A 6,411-nucleotide genomic window follows, 5' to 3' on the forward strand; every position below is an offset into this window, starting at 1 on the left:
CAGTTTGACAAGGCATCTAACTTGGCTCTGTGCATGTTGGTAAATTATTTCAACTATGACAGTTCCTTTCAGATTTAGTGTCTGACATCTCCATTCACTCCAAAGAACTAGCTTTCAAACAATATTCTGCAAAACTTTCATGTTAGAACATTATCAAGTAGCTAAATACAATTAGATCCAAATGTTGATGATGTGATCCATTTTAAAGCCTCTAGCCTTTGAGTATAACAGATAATTTACAGTTAAACTGCACTGGATTGTTCAAATTAGATTCCATGTTATTTTAACTGAGTAGGAATATAGAGAGCCTCAAGACACTCAGAAGAGATAAGTAACTAAAAAAAGAAAAAGACTGTATGTATACTGACAGTCTTACCACAAAGCAATCCAATTTGAAACCTAACAGAAACTAGGCTTTCACATATTGGTAGAACACCACTTACTATCCAATTAATATTGGCCACAAACTGGGCTTGTTAATTATTACAACCTCTTACTCCAGAGCAGAGGTCAAATAGAAATATATGCAACAAAAGATGGTCATAAACCAAACACTCAGAGGGGTATATGCCAGCTTTACTGAAAAATATTTGCTGGCTTCAGGAAAAAGCTATTCATGACCCCTGGGATGAACTTCATCTTTATTCATCAGAAACGCTGGTTTAAAAAGCCACGTAGTTTTAGTTTCTTTAGACAAAAGACAGAATATTTAAAAATTATACTTTATAGTTATAAATCAAAATAAATCTTGATTTATATTTTTATTTTTTGAAATCTGGATTTAAAACTCAGAGTCAAAATAGCTTGCCAAGCCTGGATTAATGAATCAGTCTTTCTTATGGTGAATACATTTTAAATTAAATATGGTCATGTAATCATTGTAGCACAGCAATATGTGTGTGTCCACATTTATAGCAGTGTGATTTGTCATAGCCAAACCTCAGCAACAACCTAAATGCCCATTAATTGAGGAATGGATAAAAAGGGAATGGTAGTTTTACACCATGGAGTATTATTCAGCTATAAAAAAGATAAATTCTTGGCTTTGTAGATAATGGATGCTGCTAGAGACTATAGTGGTAAGTGAAATAAGTCAGATCCACATGTGTAAACATTGTATTATCTCGCTAGTGTAAGAACCTGAAAGAGTAAGAAAAGTCTGAAGGGTACAACAGATACTGTGAGAGGAAAAGAAATTGTTTGATAGGAAGGGAAAACTGGGATGAAGAAAAGAACAAATGAAAGAAGGGAAAAAGATATATGTGGGTATATATGCAGAATGACTTGGATAATTGTGTTGTTGATTTCTGCTGGTCTTTTGAAGGGGGTAGTTAATCCTTAATTTTTTTTTTAACTCTGACTTTTTTCTTCTTTTAAATTTCTTATAATTCTTTTTCTTTAAATGAATCTTACACTTTTATATCTTGTAATGTGAACAACTAGTTTGAGGATAACATCATATAATACAGCAACCATTATCGAATTTCTATTACTTTGTTCAGTGACAGCTTGTACTATTTCTGAAGCTGTTTTTTTCTTTATATCTCTATTTTGAATTTTTTAAAATAAAAAAATATGGTCATGTATCACTTAACAATAGGAGGTAAATATGCTCTGGAAAATATGTCATTGGACAATTTTATCAATAGACTGTCTATCATATACTGTACTCATGCAAACCTAGATAGTATGGCCCAGTGGTGGTGAATCTGTGGTATGTGTGCTGCAGCAAGTTGTTTGTGATCATGGAAAGCTCTAAAAGGTTTGCCATCACTGCTGAAGTCTACTACATGCCTGGGCTAAAAATACACACACACATACACACACACACACACACGAGTGTGTGTAAAATATAAACATGAATTATGAGTATATATCTATAGCACATATTACATATAATACACAAATGTGTCATGTACAAATGTGTCATGTACAAATGTGTATGTGTGTAAAGCACATCTTATTGTTCCAAGGCTTTGGTGAACAAAACAACATGAGATTAAATCAAATACAAAAGAAAGTGATGTAGGAAGAGATTCAGTACACAGATTAGAGTTCTCTAGAAGAATGGAATCAACAGAAAAAAATACATAAAGTTATCCCAATAGATAGTATATAAAAATACATAAAATAGTCCCAAGGATTATTACAGGTTCAGACATGGGAGAGTCCACCATGACTGCACACTGCAGAGTCAGAAGATCTGCTTGCTGTCCAATCTGAAGAATAAGGAGAATTATGGATGTAGTCCCAGTCCTAGACTGCAGGCCTGAAAGTTTCTTGGTGAGTTACACATGTGAGTTACATAGAAAAACTGATGAAGTTGAGTCTGATGTTCACAGCAAATGGCTCAAGCAGATTGAGTTTTTCTAATGCAGGATGACTTCTTCCTTGTTTTCCCCATTTCATTCCACCTAGACTTCAAGACTATCAAAGCAGCCCTACCCACCTGGTTTGCTGTCTCACATGTCAGCAATCTCTGGAAACAGTGCCCACACACATACCCAGAAGTGTGCTCTGTCACTCTGCTGGGCATGTCTTAATCCCGTGAAGCTGACAATCCTAATTAATGGTCAGATGTGGTAGACTTCATGAGGGGTAGGACCATCATGCACTCACTCTTGTGTTTCCAGTGCCTATCGCAGCACTTCACATAGAAAGCACTCCATACATATTTGTTGGGCATAGGACTGCTTGGTGTGCATCCTGAACAAAGACACTGAACACAGGTAATGGCCCTAAAATCCATCCTGTGGCAGTGTGCACCTCAATCAGCACTAAGGAGAGTTTGTGTTCACCTAGGAAGAGCCCTTCATGCAATTTCCATGGAGCATATTATGTCCTGAAGGATGACCTCATTGGAAGTACCTGTAAACAAACAAGTGAATGAAGTTCCTCATAGTCACCTAGAGCCATTACAAAACAAATACAGTAATGATGAAGATCAAGGTTTTTCACTAGGCTATAGTCACTTAGTTCAGTCATTAAACTGATGAAATTCAATAGGTAACTAACTTATTATTTTATTCAGTCTTTGTTTAATTTGGAGAAGTATAATCCTGACTCCTGCATTTAGATTAGAGAATTCTTTTGGTGATGATATCCAAGTGGTGTTTTGAATGCAAACATTTCTTCTACAATTTCGTGCTCAGTATTACCCATGTGTTTCCCTTCATACATTGGCAGCCCCTCTTGGATACTTTTTGGGGATACTACGCAGTGTACCACAGTGGTACCTGGTCTGTTATGTAAACACTTTTTTGCTCAGCTTTGATCATGCTAAGAGCTAAGCTATAAAAAATTATCATACACACACACACACACACACACACACACACACCCCAAGATAGGCAAGATAGGCACACACACCAAGCTATTTGGTTGCTTTTAAAATATTTTTGCTAGAGTGTATATGCTACAATATATGGAAAATCCAGTCCAGCAAAAAATCCCATCTTGTAATACCTCATTAAATAATATCATTTGGCCAGAAGGGAATGTTAAATATGACTGCATTGATTCACTAAAAAAATATTTATTTCTTCAACCCCTAATATAATGCATAGCACATAGTAAACACACAAAAATATATGTTAACTTGCATAATTCATGTATGCATTCTTTCAAGCTTTTATCAATATTTATGTGGCAGCCATTTCAGGCCAGACACCATGGTAAATCCTAGAGATGTTTTGGTAATCAATATAGATTTAGTGCACAGGGTGCTTATAATAATTGATATATTTTAAAATTATAACCCTGTGAATGACAGTAGACCCTACTATTAAACACTGTGGCCAATGAGACATTTCATGAGTGATTCTCAATTCTGACTTTAATTTAGAACCCCCCCTGAGATGTATGTTAAAAATACCAATGGCAGCTGACCTGGGTAGCATGGTGCCTATCTGAAATCCTAACACTTTGGGAGGCTGAGACAAGAGGATCACAAGTTCTAACTCAGTATGGGAAACTTAAGTGACTTAGTGAGACCCTGTATAAAGTTTAAAAAACAATTGGGACTACAGTTCAGTGCAAAGGCCTGGGATTGATTCTCACAATAAAGCTAACATAGAAGACCAATGCCTTGCCCTCATCTCAGACCATGTGAACATAAATCAGCAAAGTAAACATCCAGAACCAGCACCCTGTAACACTGGGACGCAGCCAAGACAAAATTACTAAACAGCACCCCACAGTTTTTGATCTATCACAATTATTGGTTGGAATGGTGTCCCTTTGCCATTTTTATATTTCAGAGACAATCAACTGAAATGAAGCCATTTGGATGGGTTCTGACCTTGTATAACATGTACTTGTGAACAGGAGACAGAGTGGTGCTTCCACTGCGGGGAATGGAGATGATCATCAGCAAATCCCTGGAAGACAGAAGCATGAGCAGAGTTTCTTTCCACAACCCTTAGGAGGGATTCACTCTGCCAGCACCTCCACCTTACAGTCGCATTCTCTGTAGCAGTGAGAAAATGTATTTTTGTTGCCAAAATCACCCAGTGTGGAATGCTACCTTGTAATCCTTGCTCCAGTGGCCAAATGCAATCTTTTTTTCTTTTTTCTTTTTTTAGTATTTGAAAAACAAGAGAGAAGGGCCAGGGAGATAGCTCAGTGTAATAAGTGCTTGCCTGGCAAGCACAAGATCCTGAGTTTGATCCCTGGTATCACCAAAAAAGTGAAAACCAAAGCCAAAACAAACAAGGGGCTTGAATCTAGGGCTTTCACATTGAGCCATACATTCAGCTTATTTATTTACTTATTTTTTAGAGACAGGGTCTTGCTAAATTGCTTCAAAACTGAGCTTAAATGTCATCCTTCTGTCCTAGGAGTGCTGCTGAGACAACAAGTGTGCCATAGCATGCCAAGCCCAAATAAAGTCACCACAAAGAACTAGTTTGAACAGTATCAATTGCCTTTTGGACCCTGAAGGAGGTACAGCTGCATCTTCTGAATCCAGGAAGAATACCTGAGCCCTTTCTGTTCTTCCCAAGGGAACTTATCTTTATTACAAGTGAGTGTTGACATGTGAATGACTGGCCCACCTGCAGCTAGGGCCTCACAGACTGACTCCTAGATGAATAATCAATATGTGATAATTCTACTTGCTGAGCAAAGCTTGGGCCCACAGTAGCAGCTCCTGGCAGATCGATAAAGTACTTGCAGACACTCATTTCAGTGGCTCTTTAAATTCCACATCATCATCACTCCCCAAAACATTCAACTCTTGCTTTTCTAAGGTTTTTTTTTTCCGAGTAAATGCAATCCATAATTACTTTCAATATGAAAAGTTTAAGAGGAGTAGTTTAATGCCTTATTAGCTGAAAATCAGCTCTGTTCAAACTGCTAAATTATCAGGATATGGTGCCATATTTCTGTAATCCCAGCACTCTGGAGGCTGAGACAGGAGGACTGCTCTGAGTTTGAGACCAGCCTGGGTTTTACAGTGAGTTCAAGGCCAAGCTGAACTACATGTCATGGTTCTCTCTCTCTCTCTCTCTCTCTCTCTCTCTCTCTCTCTCTCTCTCTCTCACACGCACACACACATACACACACACATACACACACATACACACACGCACACACATGTACACACACACACACAACAAAAAACTGAAAACTCAACTGAACTAAACTAAACTAAACTAAACTAAACTAAACTAAACTAAACTAAACGCTAAAACTAAAGTACTGCTTACTACTACCTGGCCTCAGATTCTTTCTGAACTTCTGGCCAGCACAGAGCTGTTCTTCCAATATCTCCTTTCTAAATTCCTAAATATGGGATACAAATTTGAATTACATTTTCTTTTAGGTCAGAGATTTCTGGGGTAAAAATAAATTCCTTTGAATACAATTGCTCCTAGCAGCGACTTTCTGCTTGTCAAATGTGAATCTGACAGTAGATACTTTCCAAAGCTGATTCAGATGCAGATTTTATTTTTAAGTCAAGGGACAAATGACTGTTAGAGAAAGCTGACCCTATGACAGGAGAGAAAGGAGAGTTTGTTGTTGTGGTGCTTGAATCACTTACAGTGCTGTCCTGTACCCTTGCGCCTCTGGTAGCTAAATGTTGGTAGTGAAGACATTCCTCACTACTTGAAGCATAACATGCTTCTTACTGTGATTGCAAGACTCTTCAAAATCATTCCTGTAAAAGGCTCAAGTCAGCGACTTCATTTTTTCTTTCTTTCTTTCTTTCTTTTTTCTTTTTTCTTTTTGGCAGAACCGGGGATTGAATTTAGGCCCTTCCACTTGCAAGGCAAGCGTTTATTCCATTGAGTCATCTCCCTGGCCAAGTCAACAACTTCTGTCATTGCCAGTCTTATGGAAAACCCACTACTATTATGGACTACTGGACTATATTGGAATATTTTGCTGAATTCTGGTACCTACAATATT

The sequence above is a fragment of the Octodon degus genome, unplaced genomic scaffold (genome assembly GCF_000260255.1).
Source record: "Octodon degus isolate 3935 unplaced genomic scaffold, OctDeg1.0 scaffold00030, whole genome shotgun sequence".
Classification (NCBI taxonomy): Eukaryota; Metazoa; Chordata; class Mammalia; order Rodentia; family Octodontidae; genus Octodon; species Octodon degus.